This window comes from Mobula hypostoma, chromosome 5 (assembly GCF_963921235.1).
Source record: "Mobula hypostoma chromosome 5, sMobHyp1.1, whole genome shotgun sequence".
In the NCBI taxonomy this organism is placed as follows: Eukaryota; Metazoa; Chordata; class Chondrichthyes; order Myliobatiformes; family Myliobatidae; genus Mobula; species Mobula hypostoma.
The window spans coordinates 54,945,206-54,971,800 of NC_086101.1; the positions used below are offsets into that span (position 1 = coordinate 54,945,206).

Sequence of the window (26,595 nt, forward strand, 5' to 3'; positions counted from 1 at the left end):
AGTGTGTTCACCCTATGCCCCTTGTGGATTTATACTCTTCTGTAAGATTACCACTCAGTCGTCAATAGTCCAAGGTATAATCAGAATCAGAATCAGGTTTATTATCACTGGCATATGACATGAAAGTCACTGTGGTAGGGTTCAAAGTGGCAAATCTTGATAGAAGCATTACTGGCACTAATATCAAATCTCTTCTGGGCGTTTGACAGAATGCTACAAGATGCAATACATCATTATTTTGAGGGCTCCCTTTTGGCTCTATAAGTGCTTACTCAAGATCAAAAATTGTAAGTTGGTTGAATCCGGAAAACACAACCACTAAAGTCAGCTTCATCATCCCTTTTCAATCTAGTAAAAATCTTCCTGCGGGACCTTACATTTTTTTCTGCCTTATTCTCTGGTACAGGGATGGATGATTCTCCCTTGTCTTTTCACCATGTCCCTTGGAATTCTCTACAACTTTGGTAACTTTGACCCTGGAACCAGGTAGGGCATCTTCAGTCCTGGAGTTATACCCATTACAATGGAAATTCCCACAAGTATTGAAGACTTGACCTTTATCTTTTCTTCCTGAACATTAGCGATAGTCTATGGTGTTGACTAATCAGAGCAGCATAGTGGAGCATTAATTGGCACTGATGCCTCACAAGTCCAGTTACTACCATTGATGATTACTGTTATTGGGCAGGAGGTACAAGAGCCTGAAGACCCACACCCAATGTTTTAGGAAAAACCTCTTCATCTGTTGTCAGATTTCTGAATGGTCCATGAAACCGTGAACATTATCTTGCAAACAACAGGAATTCTGCAGATGCTGGAAATTCAAGCAACACACATCAAAGTTGCTGGTGAACGCAGCAGGCCAGGCAGCATCTATAGGAAGAGGCGCAGTCGACGTTTCAGGCCGAGACCCTTCGTCAGGACTAACTGAATGAAGAGTGAGTAAGGGATTTGAAAGCTGGAGGGGGAGGGGGAGATGCAAAATGATAGGAGAAGACAGGAGGGGGAGGGATGGAGCCAAGAGCTGGACAGGTGATAGGCAGAAGGGGATACGAGAGGATCATGGGACAGGAGGTCCGGGAAGAAAGACGGGGGGGGGGGTGACCCAGAGGATGGGCAAGAGGTATATTCAGAGGGACAGAGGGAGAAAAAGGAGAGTGAGAGAAAGAATGTGTGCATAAAAAAGAGTAACAGATGGGGTACGAGGGGGAGGTGGGGCCTAGTGGAAGTTAGAGAAGTCAATGTTCATGCCATCAGGTTGGAGGCTACCCATACGGAATATAAGGTGTTGTTCCTCCAACCTGAGTGTGGCTTCATCTTTACAGTAGAGGAGGCCGTGGATAGACATGTCAGAATGGGAATGGGATGTGGAATTAAAATGTGTGGCCACTGGGAGATCCTGCTTTCTCTGGCGGACAGAGCGTAGATGTTCAGCAAAGCGGTCTCCCAGTCTGCGTCGGGTCTCACCAATATATAAAAGGCCACATCGGGAGCACCGGACGCAGTATATCACCCCAGTCGACTCACAGGTGAAGTGATGCCTCACCTGGAAGGACTGTTTGGGGCCCTGAATGGTGGTAAGGGAGGAAGTGTAAGGGCATGTGTAGCACTTGTTCCGCTTACACGGATAAGTGCCAGGAGGGAGATCAGTGGGGAGGGATGGGGGGGACGAATGGACAAGGGAGTTGTGTAGGGAGCGATCCCTGCGGAATGCAGAGAGAGGGGGGGAGGGAAAGATATGCTTAGTGGTGGGATCCCGTTGGAGGTGGCGGAAGTTACGGAGAATAATATATTGGACCCGGAGGCTGGTGGGGTGGTAGGTGAGGACCAGGGGAACCCTATTCCTAGTGGGGTGGTGGGAGGATGGAGTGAGAGCAGATGTACGTGAAATGGGGGAGATGCGTTTAAGAGCAGAGTTGATAGTGGAGGAAGGGAAACATTATCTTGCTATGCTTCTTCTGACGTGCTTACCTATTTATTCGTAACTTAATCTGGTTTTTATGTTGTGCACTGTACTGCTGCCACACATCAACAAAATTTCACAACACATGTCAGTGATAATAAATCTTACAGTATTCCAATTCTGATTTAGTGATCCAAGTTCAATTCTGACCGAGCCTGCTATCATTTGAAAATCCTCCCTATGAATGTGGAGATTGTCCCCAGAGGCTCTGATATCCTCCCACATCCCAGAAATTAATTGGTTCCTCTAAGTTAGCCACAGTACTGAGAAAATGATGGGAGATTCAGAGAGGAGTTGATAGGTATGTGAAACAGACTAGATGGCGGGGCAATAAGTGTGAGAAAGGGATGGGCAGGAAGGCTATTAGAACAAGCGTAGACTAGATGAGCTGAGCGGCTTCCTTCTTTGATGTAAAAGTTCAATTGGCTCCTGTGAATTTGCTCTAGTGTAGTTGTGTGACAAGGGAACTGGTGGAAGTTGATAAGCATGTGAGAGAGAATAATTGAATAGCTGACAGTAAATGAATGAGGGTGGGGCTAATAGGAATGCTCTGATAGCTAGCATAGAATAATGGATCAAATAGCCCCATTCGATGTTGTGGGGAAATATGAAATATGCCACCTCTCCCTTATCAAGCCTTCAATGAGCCTTTACTCTATAGGAGTGGGAGGTGAGCACCTACTGTGATATGTGACACTCTTGCGATGGACCACAACGATGTTAGCTGCTGCTGGATCTCCATACCACAGAGCTCAAACATCTTCAGCTGATGTCCCTTCCTGGACATGTAGTTATCCTGAAAGAAATGGGAAGCATCCTGGAGTTCTCAGATGTCTTTGGATATGTAACCCATGAGTTGGAGATATCGTCTTTCTGCATCTACTTGTTAATTTAATAGACTATTAGAACGCCATGCTGAAGTAATGAGTTTTTGAGAGTATTTTTTATGACTACCTGACACTTGTCCACCTGATTTCCCTTCCAATTACATATATTTTGTTTTACAGCAACATCCCTATCAGTGACTAAGAGTTAATTTAATTATTTCTGTCTGTTTCTTGACTTTTCTGGCTTCCTAGGAATGGATCATAACAATCTAAATGCTAGAGCTGTAATAAAGAAGCACCATATTGTCAGCAGTGCTATCCTTCAGATAAGTTATGTAACCAGCCTCGTATAATTCTATCTTTTACCATTATAAACATAACAGGATTCCACTTCCTAATTGGAAATTAACCTTAAAAATGTCTTCAAAAGACCAGAGGAAGATCTTAATGGTCCATTCTCTGGTTAACTCCATCTCCTTCCATGGGTGGATATATAAGGTCCTATGATATGCTTTCAAAGTGTTAGTGGTTTTTTGGTGGTTACTCTTTGCCCTAGTTAATATGTAGCTCTCACACAACATTACCAGCGAACATTTGTCTAAAAATGGACTTTGAGCATTTACTGTGTACAAAATATTCTTGAATATAACACTAATGTTGAATAACACAGTACAAAAGTAAATCTTAAATTGATGGATATTTGCTTCGAGAAATCATTTACTTCTGTTTCGGTAATTTAAAAAAGCTGACCTGTCATTTCATAGATAACAACGGCTTTGTAAATAAACAGTTTCTGCATCATGTGTGCACTGACATAGGGGAATCTTGCTCAACATTTTCAAACGGAACATTCCTGGCAGACTGTGGAATATGTATCTCCTAGAGAGAGTATCTCCTGTCAGATGGAATAGGCCAAGAATAGCTCCGATCATAGGTGGCCTGAATCTTTATGAACAAAAGAATTATCTGTCCATAGACCAAGCGTTCTGAAAGCCTTTTGATTGAACTGTTTAGTTTTCAGGGTCCTTCCATATTTTGTATCATTCTTCTTGCTTACCTGAGCTTTGGAAGCTGGTTAAAATTTGGCAGAAAAAATGGAAGGTGATCAGCACGATTTTTTAAAATAAAAAAAAACTACACTGGATGCTACTTTACAGGGAGGAGTAATGTTCGTGATAGAACAGTATTGTCACTAAAATTTATATATGGTTTACTATTGTTCTTCAATGCACTCTTTATTGTTTCTTTATTTGAAAAATTCGTAAGACAATTTTTTTTTAATCTAATTCTTGTCATTGAGTAATGTGCAAGATAATCCAGAGAAATAAGCCTTCACAACAAGAAGTTCCCCATCTACAAAATTGCTAGTGGGACCTCAAAAAGGAATGGGTGCACACACTTCAAAGCAGCCACCTCTGTTTCTCGTGTGAGATTTATAGACAATAAACAGGTGAAAAGAAGTCTAATATACAGAAAATTATCTGAGCACAAAGATATTGCTGATCAGAGACAGCTCTCAACAAATTGGCTGGTAAATTTAATTAATAGCAATGGAAATTACATTGAAAGAACCGATGTGTTACCTGTAAGTGCAGAGGCAGTTGAAATGTTCAATCTGACTTTCACCTCCAGATTCACTCGCCTTGAATTTTTTTTCATGTTGTTTGTTTGGGTTTAGTCTTTGCACTTCCTTTTATGATTTTGTTTGTTGTGCAATGATGCTTTTTTTTTGTTCTTTATCTTTCACTTCCAATATATTCTTTGAAACAATTCAGCAATTTATAAAGTATAGTAAGACCAGGCACCATTCAAGGGAAAAGTTTCCTTGAATATTATCTAATGGCCACCTGGTAATTCATTCCCCTACCAATTCTCATGTAATTAATTGTATAAGTTTCATACAAATATGTTCATCATTCTATAAAAATTATCGGCAGTAACATCTAACAACCTGTGTTCGTTTGTGCACATTGCTCAATAGGCATCAATGCCTCCAGAGAATAAGTAATAAGTAATCATGTTTTACATGGCACCATGCTCCTGCAACAAATGAGGAAAATAATTACTTCATATGTTAATCATTTTATTCACATCCTACTGTCACTTCATCTATTCATCATTAAATATCACTATTCAGCATCGTTACCTTTCCTTCCTTATCACTTTGGCATGTAAATTAGTCTGTAAATTGAAGAAGGATTTATTCTCTTTCACATTCAACACAATGCACTGTCTTTGCTGTATTGCATTCATCACCTTCTTTGTTTTCTTGTGACTGAACTTTTTAATTTTTAGCAACTTTTATTTTTTTCAGCTTGATGGTTTGATTTTGAGTCTTGGAACTTACACCAAGTCACTATCTACACGACTGGAAATAATGTCATTGAAGGTATTTATACTCAGTCCTGTCTTTCGGTCAATGTTCTTCTCCAATTTCAACAACACCATTCCCGATCTGACTTGTCGGTCGATGGTTCATTGCGCCAAAATGAGGCCACCTTCAGGGTGGAGTAGCAACTCCTTATATTCCGTCTGGGTAGCCTCTAACCTGATGGCATGAGCATTGACTTCTCTAACTTCCACTCATGCCCCACGTCCCCCTCGTACCCCATCCGTTATTTATTTATATACACACATTCTTTTTCTCTCTAACCTTTTTCTCCCTCTGTCCCTCTCACTATACCCCTTGCCCATCCTCTGGGCTTCCCCCCTCCACCCCTTTTCTTTCTCCCTGGGCCTCCTGTCCCATGATCCTCTCATATCCCTTTTGCCAATCAACTGTCCAGCTCTTGGCTCCATCCCTCCCCCTCCTGTCTTCTCCTATCCTTTTGGATCTCCCCCTCCCCCTCCCACTTTCAAATCTCTTACTAGCTCTTCTTTCAGTTAGTCCTGATGAAAGGTCTCTGCCCAAAATGTCAATTGTACCTCTTCTTAGAGATGCTGCCTGGCCTGCTGCGTTCACCAGCAATTTTTATGTGTGTTGCTTGAAATTCCAGCATCTGCAGATTTCCTTGTGTTTGCGGCCTCAATATCCTACTTGTTTTTCTTGTCCATTGAAGTAAATAGAAGGGGAAACTGGGTAAAGGCTTCAAGTCCCACTCCTTGGATTGTGCAAATGATCTTGGTTATACTTTCTTCTCTGAAGTGTCTTGGATGCAGCTCTTGCTTTAAAAGATTTCTACCTTCCAAATGAACAACCATTTTCTCAAATAAAGTTTATTTCTCATTTACACATGCATGTCCCCAAATGCATGCAAATTAACCACCAACTTTTCAACTTTAAAAATAATGTTGTGTTGGGATCACCTAACGCTGTGAAATGCGCTATACAAATACAAGCTCCAAATCGTGCATAATGAAGGTAAATCTTTAATTAATGGCTGATAAACAGCTTAGGTCTGTTGGACCACACAAACACGCACCTTAATATGTGCTGATGCAACTTACTTAAATTAAAAGTAAACAGATGAGGATTTGCAAAATAAATATCCGTGAATAATTAAGTATTGTGTTCAAATCAAAAACTACACTGGCTGGAAAGGGTTTGTAGCAATCAATTGAGAGCAATTTTGGTCTTCAAAACTTGGATCTTTCAAGTCACCTACTGTGAAATTAGAGTCTGGCACTCATATAAAATAATTTGCATATGCATTTGTTAAAGTAACGTATTTTCAGTGCTTTTTTTTTGCAATGAATACCCTTTTAAGCTTGATGAATAAAGCATATTTAATACTGAAAAAAACATATTTATAGCAATGTATGCAACCATTTTAAAGTGTTAATCAGTGGAGCTCTCCTTACTTCTTGCTTACAGATCAGTGCTTATTGAATGTTGATACCAAAGCTTCCACAACTGATATTGATAAGTTCATAAGAGATAGAAGCAAAATTGGACCATTTGGCCCATTGAACCTGCTCTGCCATTCCATCAAGGTTGATCATTTATCCCTCTCAATTCCATTCTCCTACATTCTACCCATAAATGTTGGTGCTCCGACTAATCAAGAACCTATGGTGCCTTGAGAAAGTATTTAGCTCTGCAACTACTTTCACATTTTATTGTCTTGTTTTCTAAACTTAAAATATAGCGAAGCAGGATTTTTTGAGCTAATCTACAAAACATTGTGCATCACGTCAAATCAAAAAAAAAATCCAAAACCTTTCAACAGTGTACTAAAAATTTAAAATCAAAATTGTAAGGCTGAAAAAATATTTATCCCCATTTGTAATTACAAAGCTAACTCTCTTCAGTTGCAATATACTGCAATGCCTAACAAACTCACCCAATTTGTTGATGTAGAAATTTGGAGGATCACCTGTTTTCAATAAATTCAGAAGAATAAATACCCCGTCTCTCTGTAAGATTTTCAACAGACCAGACCAAAATGAAGACAAATGATCATTCAAGACAAATCAGGGAAATGATAATCGAGAAGCACAAATCTAGGGAAGGGTACAAGACTATCTCAAAGACACTGAGCATAACTCAGAGCCCAGTGCTGTCCATCGTGAAGCCACAGCAACACCTCTGAGGTCACCAGCCCTGTAAACTTATTCGCTGGAGGAGAATGCCACACATAAGAGAGGCTACTGTAACACAGTCACCCTGAGTGAGCTTTGGAAGTCAGTGTCTGCAATTGGAGCTGAAGTTCATGGCTCCACGACCTCCAAGGCCTTGCACAAAAAAAGTATTTATAGAAGAGTGGCATGGAAGAAGCCTTGGCTAAAAGAAAAACATATCCTTTCCAGTAAAGACTTTGCAATGTGTCACTTGGAAGATACTGCAAAGATGTGGAGGAACATGCTGTGGTCAGATAAGGCTAAAGTGGAATTTTTTTGGCCTCCAACACTAAGCGGTATGTGTGGTGTAAACCTAATACTGTGCCTCAGCCAGGTAACACCATCACCTCTGTAAAGTACGGCAGTGGCAACACCATGCTATGGGAATGCTCTTCAGCACCAGGACTGGATATCTGGTCAGGACTGATGTGAAGACGAAGGCTGCTAAATACAGAGGGAACCTAATAAAATCCTGGTAGCCTCTGCCAGAAAGCTTAAGCTAGTGAGAAAGTTTGACTTTCAGCAGGACAACAAACCAAAGTATATAGGTAGAGCAACCATGGAGTGAGATCTAATGAAGAAAATGAAGAAAATTGATGTCCTTAAGTGGCCAAATCAGAGTCTTGACCTTAATATAATCAGACATCTCTGGCAAGACATCAAGATTGCTGTCTACCGCCGCTTCCCAACTCACCTGGCACAACCTGAACAACCTTCCAGGGAGGAATGGGCATATCTTGCTCCATTACATTGTGCAAAGCTAATAGAGATTTATCCAAAAAGACTCCTGGCTGTAATAACTGCGAGAGGTGATTCAACTAAGTACTGAGTAAAAGGGGATGAATACTTTCGAACTGCTAACATTTCAGTTTTTGAATTTTTAGGTTTTCATGCTTTTCAATTTTCTCTGTTTTTTGTGCTCTACTGTGAAAAAAGGAGCATGTGATTCACAAATACGACTCTGCCTTCTGCCTGTGGACATGTAAGACACAGTGTCTTTCTGTCTGCCTTTAATTTCTCCCTTTCCCGACTTAAACATTGAAGTTTTAACTTTATTCAGTTGGATCTTTCATAGTGTTAATTATAACTATGGCTACCTTGAGAAGCACTAAAAAAATTTCCAATACAGGTAATGGTAAATCTAAAAAAACTGACGAAGCTTCTGAAGAGCCAGCCTGGGTTAATAGATTAGAGAGTCAAATGAGCTCTATTGTCACTGAATTAACTCAACTAAAAGAAAGTCTTCTTCCTTTGGTGGGAAAAATTGATTCTTTGAGCTCGGATCTTAAAGAAGTAACCCATAATGCGGCTGATATTTCCTCTTGTTTGGAAAAAGCACAACGTTGGTTTGTTGATTTGGAATCTCGTTCTTGTCGTTCTAATATTCGAATTGTTGGATTGAAAGAGAGATCAGAATCTGCTGACCTACTGGACTATTTCGCTAAAATGTTTCAATCCCTATTTCCTGAGGCATTTTCACAATTGCCCAACATCGAGGTAGTTCACAGAGTTGCAGCTCCCAGGGAAGGTAAAGACAGGCATGTTATTGTGCGTTTCCTCCATATTCGAGACAAAGACCGTATTATTAAACTGGCAATAAAACAAAGACTGTTTAAATTTCAAGGCTCTGAGATTCGTTTCTTTCAAGATTTTCCACGCAAAGTTGATCGACAACATTCTGGATTCGCGACTGTAATGCAAATGGCCTTTCAGAAACAGATGCATCCCTTGTTTCTTTATCCAGCTAAATTAAGGCTTTTCGCTAAAGACTCTAGGGTTCATATCTTTGAAAATCCAGCCGAAGCACTGCATTTTATTAATTCTCTCTCGGATGAGTCCGAAGTCTGAAGTCTAAAAGACTTCAATTATTCGATTGTTTTGCAGTATAAGGAATGATGAAATAGGAAGAATTGAGAAGTACGGAAAGTCTTGGTATTAAAAAGTACCTTTATCTTTGAAATAGACTGGTTTGGACAGTTTAAACTTTAGAAGATATTTCATGGGATCTATTGGAAGGCTGTAGAAATTTTAAACCATTTAGAATTTCTTTCTGCTTGCTCTATATATGATTTAATTGTTTCTTTTTGCTTTGTATAGTTTTGTTAAGAACTTTTAGCTACTATTCGGGTTTTTTTTTACGTTTTATAGTTAGATGTAAACATTTTAAGATGGCGATGTTTTCTCTTCTGTGCAACTATTTCAAGAATTTGTTTTGGAAGAGCTTTTTTTCTTATCTAATGTTATGAAGGTTACTTTCTAAATTGAAGGCCGTTTCTGTTAATTGTTTTTTCCAATTTAATTGAAATGGGTTGTATGTCAACTGTAATGAGTCATATACCTGGGAGAGGGAGACAGATTACTTTTTTTTAATTCGTACCTTTAACTTAGGCAGGTGGAACTCAGAATTGCTTCTATACATTTCTTAGGGCTTGAGTCGATTAATATTGACTTATTTCTGGGCTTTGTAGGTTGGGTGTGTTTTTTTCTTTTTTTTCTTTCTATTTTTTATTCCCATTATGGAATTCCGGAGCATATACAAATTATTATCATTGCCGCTTATCACTACCATTTAAAATTTCTTTATCCTGACATGTGTTTAACTGTTTTCTTTAGATAGAAAGTTTCATGATGTTAGTTAAACAGTTAAATGTTTTAAGTTGGAATGTCCATGGTTGGAATCATCCTATTAAGTGTAAGAAAACATTTAAAATTATTAATTGATTCCAACCTGATATAATTTTTGTACAAGAGACACATGTCAGGTTATGTGATAACAATCGATTTTTTAAATTTTGGAAGGATACTCAGATTCATGCAAACTCTCAAAGTAAGATTGAGGGTGTTTCTATTTTTATTGATTCCAATATTCCCTTTAATCAGGAGGATATTATATCTGATATTAATGGTAGATTTTTGTTTGTTAAAGGAACCATTTACAATAAGAAAATGGTTTTGGTTAATATATATGGACCAAATACTGATGATCCTTCATTTAAAAAAAAAATATTTTGCTCTATTACATGATTTAAATGAATATATGTTATTAATGGGTGGAGATTTTAATATTTGCTTAAATCCCTTGTTAGATAAATCATCATCTAGACATCAACTCCCTAATTGTTCTGCATCACTTATTAATTCCTTTTTAATTGGTTATGTTTTAATCGAAGTCTGGAGACATATGCATTCTACTGATAGAGAATATTCCTTTTTTTCACATGTCCATAATAAATATTTTATAGCCGACCCTCGACTTTCACTTAAGGTTCAGAAATGCGAATATGATGCAATTGTTATTTCTGATCATGCTCCTTTAAATTTAATATTTGATTTGAAGGGTGTTGTTTCTACAAAACCACCTTGGCGTTTTCCAGAACATTTGTTACAATGTTCAGATTTTGTTGAGTTCATTGAAACTCAGATAAAAGAGTTTTTTTCTCTTTAATAATACAGGAAACTTCTCAAAGTTATTAACTTGGGATATGTTAAAAGCTTATTTACATGGTCAGATTATTTCTTATTTAGCTAAGTTGAAGAAACAGACAAAAATAGAATTAGATAAAATTGCTAAACAAATTAAATAATTAAATAATCTCAACACTATCTTTCCAAATGTTGAATTGTTTAAAAGAAGAGTGAAACTACAATCATAATATAATTTATTATTAACTTATCCCATTGAAGGTTATTTGCTTAAATTAAAAAGTCAGTTTAATATTTTTGGGGATAAAAATAATAGGCTATTAGCATCCCAATTAAGGGCTGTTAAAGCTAAAAAGACAAATGTTAAAGATTTGTAAAGATAATGGAGATATAGTAAGTAATTATGATGATATTAATAATATCTTTCAGGATTTTTTTTCCGATCTTTATAAATCTCAGATTCCAGCAGATACCTCTAAAATGAAAGCTTTTTTATATAAGATTAAATTTCCTCAAATTACTGCTGAAGATCAAGACACCCTTGATGCTCCAATTGTTGAGCATGAGATTCAGAAAGCTATATGATCAATGCAATCAGCTAAAGCTCCTGGACTCGATGGTTATTCGGTAGGATTTTACAAAAAAATTGAAAAATTACTTTCTCCATACCTTTTGGAAATATTTCATGAATCTTTTGAGAAAGGTAATTTACCTTCTTTTATGAAGCTTCTGTTTCTTTAATCCTTAAGAAAGATAAATATCCTACTGAATGCTTATCTTATAGACCTATTTCATTATTAAATGTGGATGCAAAAATTCTTTCCAGGATAATAGCTAACTGTTCGGGAAACATTTTATCTAAAATTATTTCTATGGATCAAACAGGCTTTATTAGGGGCCGTTACTCTTTTACGAATGTTCAGAGATTGATGAATATTATATATTCACCATTATCCAAAACACCCCAATGTGTTATTTCTCTGGATGCAGAAAAGGCATTTGATAGAGTTGAATGGACTTATTTATTTAATGTATTAGAGAGATTTGGCATTGGTAATAATTTTAATAAATGGATTCAAATGATCTATAAGAACCCTATCGCTACCGTCATTACTAATAATCTTAGGTCTTCCTTTTTGTTTACTTTCACGAGGTACTCGACAAGGGTGTCCATTAAATCCTTTATTATTTAATCTCGCATTGGAGCCTTTGGCTATAACAATTTGCGAAGCTGAAAATATTCATGTTATTTCTATAAATGGGACCATACATAAGACTTCTCTTTATGCAGATGATCTTTTGGTTTATATCTCGAATCCTGAAGAATCTATTCCTAATCTTTTGGAATTATTAAATGATTTTGGAAAATTTTCAGGATATAAACTTAATTTAAATAAAAGTGAATTATTCCCTTTAAATGTTCCTGTTTTTATATATAACGATATTCCATTTAGAATTGTGAATTCTTTTAAATATTTGGGTATTATCATTACAAAAAAAATAAAGATTTTTATAAAGCTAATGTAGTTCCTTTATTGAACTCTATGAAACAATTATTTTCTAGATGGAATCCTCTTGCACTTTATTTTATAGGTTATATTCATGCCGTGAAAATTATGATTTTACCTAGATTTTTATATATTTTTCAAAATATACCTATCTTTCTAACTGAAAAAATTTTGATCAAATTGATTCTACTATTTCGTCCTTTATTTGGAATAATAAAAAAACAAGAGTTAATAAGTTTCATTTACAAAAATCTAAAAAAGAAGGTGGACTTGTGCTACCTAATTTAAGACTGTATTATTGGGCTGTTAATATTCGACAATTATGTTTTTGGTTATATTGGCTCAATAAGAACGAAAAACCAGATTGGATTGATTTAGAATTTAAAGCTATGAATCAATTTCATTTAACTTTACTATTAGGAGCTCCATTACCTTTGCAACTTGTTAAAATTTCTAATTTAAATTACTACCCTGTTATTAAATAGTCCTTACGGATTTAGTTTCAGTTTCGCAACTCTTTTAATTTCAAACAATTTAAATTGTCTAGTCCTGTATTTCGAAATTTGCTATTTAAACCTTCAATTACTGATCCCGTCTTTTTTTTATGAAGAAATAAGGGGATTTGTTCTTTTGAAGATTGATTTAGTGATGGTCGATAGATGTCTTTTGAAGAGCTAATAAGTAAATATTCTCTCTCACACACATATTTCTTGCAATATTTACAAGTTAGACATTTTTTACAAAAATATGTTTCAAGATTTCCATATATGCAAGAATCTGATTTGTTGGACACTATTTTGAATATGAATCCCTTAGTGAGAGGTTCCATTGGTAGAATTTATAATTTATTTTTACTACAAAAAGATAACCTCTCACTAAAGATTAAACAAGATTGGGAGAGAGAACTTAATATGGCTTCTGTTAATGAAGACTGGTCACTAGTTTTGAAAATGGTTAATTCTTCTTCGATATATGCCAATCATTGTTTAGTTCAGTTTAAAATTGTTCACCGCTATTATTTAACAAAGGAGAGGCTATCCAAAATATTCCCTAATATAGATAATTACTATGATAGGTGCAAAAATGAAGTAGCTACTTTGTCACATATGTTCTGGTCATGTCCCTCATTGAAATCTTTATGAAGATCCTTTATTTTCTACAATTTCTAAAGCTTTGAAAATTAATTTACAACTTAATATATTGACTGTTCTATTTGGAATAGTTCCGCATCATATTCGGGGTATTTCATTTTCAAACCAACATGTAATTGCATTCGTTACATTGTTGGCAAGAGGAGCTATTTTATTGAAGTGGAAAGGTACCTCTGCTCCTACACTAACTCAATGGTTTTCCCAAGAAATGTTATGTCTTCGTTTGGAAAAAATTAGAAGTAGAACTTTTGATCCTCGATTTGATTTTGAGAGAAGGTGGGGCTCTTTTGCTAAATATTATCATTTAATTTGAATCAATTTACATGGTTTCCTTCCAATTTTATGTTATATAAATGTGATTTGGTGGTTGTTTTTTTCTTAAATGATTGTAAGATGTATTGCTCCGGGAATTGGTTCCTAATGGTTTTTTTTTTCTCTTTTTTTTGTTTTATAGTTAGTGGAATTTTTTTTTGTTAGCTGGGGTTCTCTTTTTTCCTTCTTTTTCTTTTGTAATTTTTTTTCATTAGCATATATGCTTTTTTTCTTCAGCTTTATTAATTATATATATACTAATTTGTTGAATTTCTGTATTTTATAGCTGTAGAAGATTATATATTAATAAAAAGATTTAAAAATGAAGTGATTCACAAATACAAAATCTCAGTTAAATTTGTTGTAAGACTAATTTATGTGAACAAAGGATTGGGCGGTGAACACTTTTACAAGGCACTCAATCAACCTCTGCTTTAAATATGCTTAGTGACTTGACGTCCACAGCCACCCATGGCAAATAATTCTGCAGATAAGAATTTCTTCCTTATCTCTGTTCCAAATAGATATCCCTCTATTTTCAGACTGTGTCCTCTGGTCCTACTCATCCGCTGCAGGAAACATCCTCTCCATATCCAGTCTGGATTCTCCAGTGCATCAGTTGATGATAGTTATTTCAATGCGGAGAATCCTGGATTTCCCAAATTGACTGAAAGTCTCTGTCTATTAATTGGAGTATGGTCTGAAGTACCAAATGCTCTCTTGGGGCTGTGGTCGATATTCACTGTCCAAGGCTGGGGGGGAGGCCCTTTTGCCAATCTCTATTTTCTAACACAGCAGTGGATACTTCGAGTGATCAGAGTTGATTTTGAGTAAATTGAACTTCCGACCAATATTCTCTGTTCAGCTTCTTAGAAACATAGAAAACCTACAGCACAATACAGGCCCTTTGGCCCACAAAGCTGTGCCGAACATGTCCTTACCTTAGAGATTACCTAGAGTTACCGATAGCCCTCTATATCTCTAAGCTCCATGTGCCTATCCAGGAATCGTAAGTGGGAGCCAGTCTTCTGTTTCTAAATGTAAATTGCAAGCAATAATTGGTCTCAAGTAAAAAGGACAGCTTTGTTAACAAACATCACTATCTAAATAGCACAGGTTGCTGACCCACAGCATGGGACTGGTTGCAGTATAAAACAATGGGGTTATCTTAATTGAGCTTTTATCAAACCTGACAACACTGCTAAGTTCAAACAAGAGAAAATCTGTAGATGCTGGAAATCCAAGCAACGCACTCAAAATCCTGGAGGAACTCAGCAAGCCAGGCAGCATGTATGGAAAAATTTTCAGTCAGTAGTTTGGGCTGAGGCTCTACAGCAGGAGTGGACAAAAACAAAGATGAGGAATAGAGTTTAAAGGTGGGGGGAGGGGTGGGAGAAACATAAGGTGATAGGTGAAACTGGGAGGGGAAGGAGTAAAGTAAAGAGCTGGGAGGTTGATTGGTGAAAGAGATACAGGGCTGGAGAAGGGGGAATATAATAGGAGAGGACAGAAGGCCATGGAAGAAAGAAAGGGGGTGTGGGGGAGGAGGACCAGATAGAAGCAATGGGCATGTAAGGAGATAAGGTGAGAGAGGGAAATGGAGAAGTTGGGGGGCATTACTGGAAGTTTGAGAAATCGATGTTCATGCCATCTGGTTGGAGGCTACTGAGACGGAATATAAGATGTTGCTCCTCCAATCTGAGTGTAGCCTCATTGCCACAGTAGAGGAGGCCATAGAGAGGCATTTTGGAACGGGAAGTGGAATTAAAATGAGTGGGCACTGAGAGATCCTGCTTTTTCTGGCAGATGGAGCAGAGGTGCTCGGTGAAGTGGTCTCCCAATCTGTATTGGGTCTCATTGATATACAGGAGGCTACATCAGGAACACCAGACACAGTAGATATCCCCAACAGACTGACAGGGGAAGTGTGAGTCAGCGTTCACAGAATTAATTGTGGGTATCTGGGACCTCTGTCCCCAAAATCTTTTAGGCCATCTCTGTGTAAAGCTATCTGAAAGGATACACGGGTGTGTGAAGTGTTCTAAGTGACAAAAAAAAACAGTATAAATGTTAGAGAGAGGTCAGGCTTGTTGGAATTTGTCAATTAACATAAAAGACTTACTGAAAAATGGGGCGACTGGAATCTATTCTCTATGTTCAAGTGGTTGGCCTGTCTTCATAGATTATAGAAATTGTACCTGCATTTTCAAAATCCTTTGTGTTTTAGGAATTGTTTGTACAAACGTTTGTAATTCAGAAATCTTTTATAAGATAGAAAACATCTGTGAGCTTTAAATGTGCTCTAAGAAATTGATCTAAATTTAAACATGTATCTGTGAAACCATAAGATATAGGAACAAAACCAGCCATTCAGCCCATCAATTCCACCTGATTGCCACACCATGTCTGACTCGCCATCCCTCTTCTGCCTACTTCCTGTAACCTTTGATGCCCTGAGTAATCAAGAACCCATCAAACTTAGTATTAAATATACCCAGTGACATGGCCTGCACAGGTGTTTGTAATAATGAATTCCACAGATCCACTACCATCCGGCTAAAGAAACTCCTCCTTATCTCTGTTCTAAATGGATGTACTTCTATTCTGAGGCTGTGCCCTCTGCTTCTTGACTCACCCACTATAGGAAACATCCTCTCCATATTTACTCTATCTAGATCTTTCAATATTCAACAAGTTTCAATGAGATCCCCTATCATTCTTCTGAACTCCAGTGAGTGCAGGCCCAGGGCATTCAAACACTCCTTATGCATTAACCCTTTCATTCCTTTAATCTTTCTTGTGAAATTCCTCTAGTCCCTTTCCAATGCCAGCACACTGACACATCACAATACTCCAAGTGTTGCTCCACCGATTCCTTATAAAGCTTCAGCAGCACATGCTTCCTCTTATGTTCATGTGCTCTCTAAGGCTACGTCCACAATAGACCGGATAAATCCGTAACCCAATCGTTTTCTCTTCGTTTTGACCCTCTCTCCAAACTGAAACGGCATTTTCCTCCCCTGAAAACGAAGATTTTCAGAAACGTTCTCCAGAGTGAGTAAATCTGAAAACCCCTAATATCCAGCGTAGTGTGTACGGGGGTAACCGGCTATTTTTAAAACCGCTATCATGACGTGCCAGAACAGATGGTGGTGGCAGCGCGACATTTCATTGTGTTCTTGAACACAACCTCCAACACCACAACAATATCTGACAATAGATGTGTAACAGCCTAATGTAACATTGTATGGAAATACAAGATAACACTGATGCAGACACGTTTTATACATTTAACAAGGTGCTTTATTAAGGTATTGCTTGTGCAAACATTCAATAGATGCAATTCTCACTTTTGCCCAGTAACTCATTTTATCGCACATGTTAAATAAAGCAAAATAATACACAAAGACATGACAAAAGAAAAGGCAAACAAATGAGGTAACAGCTAATTTTACTTTTGCCCAGTAACAAGCCTTATTGCATTTAGATGTAGCTGTCGTCCCTTTCATCAGTGAAAAGACTATGGCTGTAGGAAATGTTTCTGGACAAATGTACACCAAGTCTTTTGTTTGGCAACTTCCTTTTAAGATTTTCTAGTCTGTAACTGGACAAACGCGCACCAAGTATACCGTTTCCTCTTTGCTTGTTTTCTGTGTGTCCTGTGCATGCCCAGTAGGAGGAGGTCTGCCCAAATATCCATTTTAATGTGGACAGAGGTATTTTTAAAAACGCCTAGTGTGGATGCCTGTCGTTTTTACGCGAAACCGGTGTTTTCAAAATTAGCCGGTCTAACGTGGACGTAGCCTGAATGAACATTAACTTTGCAGTTGCCTTCATTACCACTGATTTAACCTGCAAATTAACCTTTAGGAAATCTCGCACAGGTACTCCCAAGTTCTTATGTACCTCTGATTTTTTTTCTCCACTTTTAGAAAATAGTCCACTACAAAGTGCTTGACTTTGGTAAAATATTCCTTCTACCAAAGTGCATGACTACATACTTCACTACACTATATTCCATCTGCCAATTCTTTGCGCATTCTCCCAATCTGTTTGTCCTTCTGTAGACTCCCTGCTTCCTCAGCACTCCTTGCCCCTCCACCTATCTTTATATCATCTGAAGACTTTGCCACAAAGCCATTAATTCCATTGTCCAACTCATTGCCATATAATGTGTAAAGAAGCGGTCCCAATACCAAATCCTGTGGAACACCACCAGCAGCCAATCAGAAAAAGCTTTCTTTATATCCACACTTTGCCTCCTTCCAGTCAGCCACTCTTCTATCCCTGCTAATATCTTTTCTGTAATACTGTGGGCCTTCATCTTCTTGAGCAGTCTCTTGTGTGGTATTTTGTCAAAGGCCTTCTGATAAAATCCAGTAAACCACATATAATAGCACTCTTTTGTCCATCTTGCCTATTATTTCCTAAAGAACTCCATCAAATTTGTCAGGCAAGATTTCCCCTTAATCATGTGCCTCCAAGTACTAGGAATACTCATCCTTAATAATGGACTCCAATATCTTCTGAATCACTGAAGCCAGGCTAACTGATGGGAAATAGTTGAACAGTATATACATCTACAAAATCCATCAATCTGAATACTGAAGATAATTTGAAGAATTTAAAAATCTTTGTTTCTTTAACGGTGATTTTTCTTTTCCTTTGAATCAGCACAATTACCATTTGAAATCACATATTCAACTGAGTATTCTGAAATTGTAGTTGAATACTGTTCCAAGAAAGTGATGTTTAAGTTTTTCTTACAATTTCACTTGTGCCACAATATTGTCAATATCACTATTTGCTGTTCTTTCATTTTGATAAAATAGTACTGTATATTCAATGCACAGAATGTTATAGTGATATCTTCATGTTCAATTTCAAATAAAGTCTCCTTCAAAGATCTTGTTTTCAATTTATGCTCACTGAACATCATAAAGCCAGATGACTATTTCTCTCCTAAGATGCACCCAGTAACTAAACAAGTAGCTCTTCAATCAGTCAAAGACAGATCAGTGGAGTTAGAAACAACACAACCAATGCATCAAGGCTAGTATCTTCTCCATTCAGATATTTTTCTTCTCATACTCTTAGCATTAATTCATGGAGGCTAAGCTAATGTACAGGATGTTTCTCAGTACATTGTCGTTACTTTCTAAGATGACATGAATCATTACTCTACCACACTTCATAACCATGGTAATCTGAAATTCTATTACTGACTTACCACCCATTAACTGTTTATTGTTCAAGTTTTCTACATGGACAGTATTTGTCTTTTACTTCAGTATCTCTGCTCCATATCAATTTCTTCAGAAAATTCATTAATATTATTACTATTTGAAATTTTGCAATTTCTCTTGTGAAAACTTTCAGTAACTATGTCTGATGAGAAAGGACAGCATAGTGCTTCAGCAAAAATCTGATAACCTGGATTTTTTTTTAACTTATTTATCCAAAAACGATAGAAGTGGAGAAATTCTTCATACTTGAATAAAAAGACACTGCTTTAATATTAAATCTCAAATGCTCTTGTAGGGGAAAATAACTTTGGTTTTCATCAACTAGCCTTCAATTACTTAATTGTTACATCAATTCTAATTATCTGTATGCAAATACTGTATGGTTGAGTGAGATAAATTCTTGTTCCATCAAGTTTTTCTAAAATATTGGAATTTCTGAAAGATATTATCACATTTATCTTTGGTGTAATCCATTATTAATGTTGGTAATCTAGTAAACTATCTCTCTAGAGTTCATTATAAGTGAATAAAATTCAACTGAAAATGTACATTTTAATCCAGTATTTCTTCATTAAGCACCTATAAGGGTACAACATTGTTTTCAAGGCTATTCTGAGCAGTGACATCTCCTTACCTATATAGTTTTGAACACCATATCTATTTTTCTTTTATATTTAATTTTCAATTTAAATATAATTACTATATACAATGCTTAGACACAAACTCCTTACGTGATCACGGTGGTAATAGAGAAATCATGATGGGACCTTGTACTTGTTCATCAATGAATTCTTGTGAAGATAAAACCTATTAGATTTCCTCACTTCACCACTCAATATGAAATCTGAATCCACAATGGGAAATGGTCCATTCTGTATATGAAAGGAGAATAATAGTTCACATTATTGATCAGTAGTCACTGAGAGATTTAAACAAAATTTAAAGCTTTGGATAAGACTTACTAATTTATTCCCATTTGATACTTGCATGCCAGACAAAATGATAATTTTTCATCTATGCAAAGTCAAAGGTTTATTGCAATTTTCTAATAATAAAAAATAATGAATATCATCAGCATGGTAGTATTCCTGAATTTTATTTAATGATTAGTTTGCAATTCTTACAACCATTAAGGAAAAACATGTTTGAATTAGACCTAGCTGTTTCTGCAAGGGGAAAATAGATTCCCAAACCTATTTCTTTCATCTCATATAGGGACAAGATTGAGTGCAAATGATTAAATAGGATATACAAATCCATATGTACTTTGGTAAATATCTCCACCTGGTTCTACTTGTTGCAATGTCTTGTGCAATAGTTTTACTCAAAACTTCATTAAGAATTACAATAACTCAAGAGGAATCTTGCCTCCAAACCACAGGCAACAGTACTTCTGATCACTATTTTGCATTTATGAATTCAAAAGAACATCTTTATACCTCAAAAGCAAATGTTTAGAACTAAAAATATCAATTCCATTTTGGCCGTGTGGTTTTTCCCACTCCATGGATTGAACAATTATAATTAGTTTTCAGATTTTCAGTAATCAGATTCTGATTATTTATTTATCACAGACACATTGAAAAACACACAGTGAGGTGTCTTGTTTGTCTTAACAACCAACAAAACCAAAGAATTTGCTGTGGGTATTCATAGTATTCAGCCATAAAATAGCAATTCACACCATTTACCCTTGATAATTTCCCACGTTTCCGAATATGCACTAATTCTATTACATCATTGGATCAATTAAGTTCACCTGTAGCTGATGTTTAACTAACTAATGTTAACCAGTTTTTGTTTCTCCTCCTTCATGAACAGAATATTGGCGATACTAGAGACTGCAGTGAAACCGCAATCTGCTTGAGGAAATCAGCAATTCGAGCAGCATCTGCTGAGGGAGAGAAATTGTGGAAGTTTCAAGTTATAACTCTGCATCTGCACACTAAGATTGGTGCAGCAATTTGACCCAAAATGACAATTATTGTTGAACAGAAAGTTGTTATTTTCTCAGAAACTTCCAGGTTCTACTGACAGGTGGACTGTCCAATTTTACTGGTCAGAGCCCTCAAGATAAACTGCTTCCTACAGTATGGTCTGAAAACCAGTCTCTGGTCTCTGACACCTTATATAATGTTTTGAAACAATTTGAAGATGCATGGGCACTTCTAAAGTATTTCAAATAATATTTTATTGTATTTTAATTTTCTTACAACACAGAATGCCATTCAACTTATTAAGTTAATGCCAGCCATCAGAACAAATACATCAATCCCACTCCTTCACTCATTTCTTCACAACCCATTCTCTCTCTCATGTCCATGAATTCTAGTTTGATTCTCCAATCATTTATCTACACTATGGGTGCTTTACAGTAACCAAGTGTAGCCCCCCGGCCAGCTTCAAGGTCGCTCGGCTCGCTGCCGTCTAGGGAAACAGCCCTTGGACCCGCCAAACTGGGGAATCAGTTTGTGTGGATGCTGTGTGATGTACCCTACCCCGCCCAAATAACAGACAATACACCAGATACAATTAAATGATTTACAGTTTATAGATATTCCTGGAACTATATAATTAATAGAGAATAAAATATAAAAGGAAAATAAAAAGCACCACACATCAAAGTTCAATCTCTTCGTGCACAAACAGTTGGAGCTCAGGACCCTTCTTCTTCACCCTGCGACACCTTGGATCACCTCGAACGGTTGGCTGGGACCAACAAGGGTGGTCGACCAGACGCGCCACACAAGTCCGTCTCTGTCTCTATCTCCATCTCTTCTCCTCGCTGAACGCTCCGCTCAGGGTCCGACCTCGTTAGCGGACCCACAGCACCTGGTCCATCCTCTGTCTCTCTATCCCACCTTCTGCCCCAAACCCCGTGCATACAATATCTTACAGACACACCAAAAGTATAACAACTATCCCAATTGGTTCAATCGACCTCTTATCAATAGATAATCCAAAACAAACTGCTAACGGGAGGACTTTCTCAGCAGTTAACATAACAAAGAAGCCCTTTCAATTATAACATAACAAAGAAGCCATTTTAATTAGACTACGCAGTGGCATAAAAAAAAGAAACCCCCTTACGCAAGTAACCTTGCAACCAATATGTCTTTGAAAGTGGGCAGGAGTCAGAACAAAGTAAATAGGAACAAGGGAGATCATGCAAACTTCACACACAATCTAGCATCAAAGCCAAGCTATTGGAATGTGAGCCAGCAAACCCATCTACAAAACAAGAAGCAAAATAATTAAGCAAATTCTTTTAATCTTATCATCTTTTATATCCCAGTTAATCCAACAAATGAATTAATACTTTGTACTCCCAAGATGCCCCAGAGCTAAAATCCCAGTGACATTTCAGTTATCAAGGATACACAACGTTTTCAACATCTTTAACTTTTTGAGCGCCGTCCAACACCATTGATTTGTGTTTTATGTTTGATCTCACAACATTAAGGCTACATTTCTCCCCTCTCACACACTTGCCATTTTCAGTAAACTTCTCCAGTGGCAGTGTGTTAAAATGTAAGGAGATCACAAAGGAATACTGTGTTCTCTATTATGTGCACAGTGAGTCATTTGATCATAAAAATCATAATTATGACAAACATGACACCCTACTATCAAATCCACAAACTGTTCTTAAAACTTTCATTTTCTAATGATGCATCAATCTTACTCCTTAACTCAGTGAAGTTTGGTCTCCGACTAACTGCTGTTTCCACTTTGTCATCCTTATCCTCTTTGAATGTAGGATTGATTTTCACCCCTCTAAGTTAATAATTTATTTAAAAGTAATTGGTAAAATAATGAAAAATACTTCACCGTAAATATTTCTGCCTGAATGCACCATAAATACACTGCATCAGTTCTAATCATATGCTACAACAGAAACCGATGACACAATACTGTCTAATAGGGAATGTGTTAAGCTCCTAATATATGTACTCCAGATATTAACCAGAAGTGTGATGCCATAAGTACAAGGAATTAACTGTAACTGTGTTATGGATTTTTATGAGAACTTCATTGTCCTTCACATAACCTAATATTCCAGATAAGTAATTATTGTAGATAGAAAACTTTAATACATTAATATTGAACTGTGATGTTATCAGCTTTGCTGACCGCAAAACTCAAAGGAAGACCTTAAGCCTGATCCAATACAGATAGCTAGCTACAGGTACCCTCATGAAAGAGAGATTACACTGTAGCAAACTACTCTTCAAAGACTAGCTAATGTCCCTGTTTATTCTCCACAGTGAGATTAGCTGCCAATATCCACTATTTGAGTGGTGGGTCCATTATTTGAGTGGAGGAGATATATTGAGCTGACAAAGTAATTTGTTGAAATTACTTACTTAACAAAGGACAGAAGGTATTATATTTGAATGCACATGCTATATGGAATAAGGTAGATTATGTTGTAATGCAGTTAGGGTTTGGCTGGTATGATGTTGTGGATATCACTAAGTCATAGCTGAAAGAAGATCATAGTTAAGGGCTTAACATCCAAGAATAGATATTGGGTCAAAAAGACAAGCAAGTATGCAGAAGGGGTGGGGTGGCTCTGGTCGTAAGAAATGAAATCAAATCCCTAGAAAGAGGTAACGTAGAATTGAAAGGTGTAGATTCCTTGTGGGTAGAGCTGAGAAACTGAAAGGTTAAAAAGACCCTGATGCAACTTACATACAGGCTTCCAAACAGTAACCAGGATGTATGGTACAAATTACAACAGGAGACAGAAAAGGCATATAGAAAGAGCAATGTTACAATTGCTAAAGGGGATTTCAATATGCAGGTAAATTGGGAAAATCTGAATCCTAAGAGATGGAATCTGTGGAATGCCTACAGGATTGTTTTTTAGAGCAACTTGTGGTTGAGCTCATGAGCGGAAAGACAATTCTGGATTGGATGTTGTGTAATGAACCAATTTTAATTAGGAATCTTAAATTAAGGATCACTTAGGTGTTAGTGATCATAATATGATTGAATACACCTTACAGTTTGAGAGGAAGAAGCTAAAGTTAGATGTATCAGAATTACAGTGAAGTGATGGGAATTACAGAGCCATGAGAGAAGAGCTGGCCAAGGGGACAGTAGCAAGGATGACTGCAGAACAGCAATGGCTATACTTTCTCAGGACAATTCGGAAAGCACAGGATAGATGCATTCCAAAGATGAAGTATTCTAAAGGGAGGATGCAGCAACCATGGCTGACAAGGGAAGACAAATAAGGCACAAAAACAAAAAAGAGGGCATATAATATAGCAAAAACATAGTGGGTGGTAGAGAATTAGAAAGCTATTAGATGCCACCAACAGAAGGGTACTAAGAATCTATAAGGAGAGAAAGGTAAGCTCGCCAATAATATCAAAATTTGAGAGTGTCTGGTGGCAGGACTGAGTGTAGCCACACTTACTAATGAGAAGGTGCTTGGGAAGCTGAAAGGACTGAAGGTAGATTTGTCACCTGGACCAGATGGACAACAGCCTAGAGTTCTGAAAGAGGTGGCTGAAGATATTGTGGAGGCATTAGTATTGATCTTTCATGAATCACTAAATTCTGAATGGCTCTGGAGGACTGGAAAATTGCAAATATCACTCCACACTTCACATAGGGATGGAGGCAGAAAGAAGGAAATTATTAGCCTATTATCCTGACTTTAGTGGTTGGGACAATGTTGGCGTCCATTATCGAGGATGGGGTTTTGGGGTATTTGGACGCATATGATAAAGTAGGCCAAAGTCAGCATGGTTTCCTTAAGGGGAAATCTTGCCTGAAAAATCTATTGGAATTCTTTGAGGAAATAACAAATGATAAGACGAAGGAAAGTCAGAGGATGATGTGTGCTTAGATTTTCAGAAGGCCCTTGAGAAGCTGCTGGACATGAGGTTCCTAAAATGATATTGCTAAAAAGATACCAGCATGGATGGAAGATTAGCTGATTGGCAATAGGCAAAGAATTGGAATAAAGGAAGCCTTTTCTAGTTGGCTGCCGGTGATGAGCAGTATTCCTCAGGGGTCAGAGATGGGACCACTTCTTTTCACATTATATATCAATGATTTGAATGATGAAATTGATGGCGTTGTGGACAACTTTGCATCCAGTACAAAGATAGGTGGAGGAGCAGGTAGTGCTGATGAAGAAGGAAGTCGGCAGAAGGACTTTTATTTTCTAAATATGTATAATATTCAAAGATCAGGGATGCAAAGGGACTTGGGATCTCTCGTGTAGGATTCCCTAAAGATTAGCAAGCAGGTTGAGTCAGTGGTAAGGAAAGCAAATGCAATGTTAGCATGCATTTAAGAGGACTAAAATATAAAAGCAAGAAATTAAATTTGAGCCTTAATGAGGCTTAATAAGGTGTTGGTCAGACTGCATTTGGAGTACTGTGAGCAGTTTTGGGCCCCTTATCTAAGAAAAGATGTGCTGGCATTGAAGAGGATCAAGAGGAGGTTCACGAAAATTATTACAGGAATGGAAGTGTTAAGTATCAGGAGCATTTTATGGCTCCAGTCCTGTACTCACTGGAATTTAGAAGAATGAGTGGTGATCTCATTGAAACCTATCAAATATTGAAAGGCCTCGATAGAGTGGATGTGGAGAGAAGTTTGCTACAGTGAGTGAAACTAGGACCAGAGGGCACAACCATAGAGAAGAAGTTCCCCTCCACAACCACCCCCCTCCGTCAAGCGAAATTTGTCCTCACTCTTAATGATTTCCTTTTTGGCTCTCTTTGGCCCCACTTTCTTCAAACAAAAGGTGTAGCCATGGGCATTTGAATGGGTCCCAGTTGTGCCTGCCTTTTTGTTGACTACATAGAACAATCTATGTTCCAAGCCTACACTGGTGGCCATCTCCCACTTTCCCTACGCTATATTGATGACTGCATTGGTGCTGCTTCCCGCACCCATATGGAAATTGTTGACTTCATCATTTTGCCTCAAACTTCCACCTTGCCCTGAAACTTACCTGGTCCATTTCTGACTCCTTCCTCCCACTTCTTGATCTCTCTTTCTTTATTTCCAGAGACAGCTTATTTACTGGTGTCTATTATAAACCCACAGACTCTCACAGCTACCTGAACTCTACCTCATCCCACCCTGTTACTTGTACAAACACCATCCGTTTCTCCCAATTCCTCTGTCTCCACTGCCTCTGCTCTCAGGATGAGGCTTTTCATTTGAGAAAGAAGAAGATGTCCTCCTTCTTCAATGAGAGGGGCTTCCCTTCCTTCAGCGTCAACGCTGCCCTCAACCGCATCTTTTCCATTTCACGCATGTTTGCCCTCAACCCATCCACACTTATCCTTGCAAGTGGAACAAGTGCTACATCTGCCCCTACACCTCCTCCCTCACTACCACTCAGGGCCGCAAACAGTCCTTCCAGGAGAGGCAACACTTCACATATGAGTCATAAGAACATAAGAAATAGAAGCAGGAGCAGGCCATCTGGCCCATCAAGCCTGCCCCACCATTCAATAAGATCATGGCTGATCTATCTGTAAACTCAGCTCCATCTACCTGCCTTTTCCCCATAACCCAATTCCCCTACTATGTAAAAAATCTATCAAACTGAATCTTAAATATACTTAG

At 37.5% G+C, this 26,595-nt stretch overlaps 1 long non-coding RNA gene across 1 annotated transcript; it reads left to right on the forward strand.

Annotated features, from left to right (window-relative positions):
- The first annotated feature begins 806 nt into the window (after positions 1-806).
- LOC134346813 (uncharacterized) lies at positions 807-26,545 on the forward strand. The gene is made up of 3 exons (XR_010018037.1): positions 807-938; positions 5,105-5,179; positions 20,812-26,545. It is a non-coding gene; the product is annotated as an uncharacterized LOC134346813 (long non-coding RNA).
- The last annotated feature ends 50 nt before the right edge of the window (positions 26,546-26,595 follow it).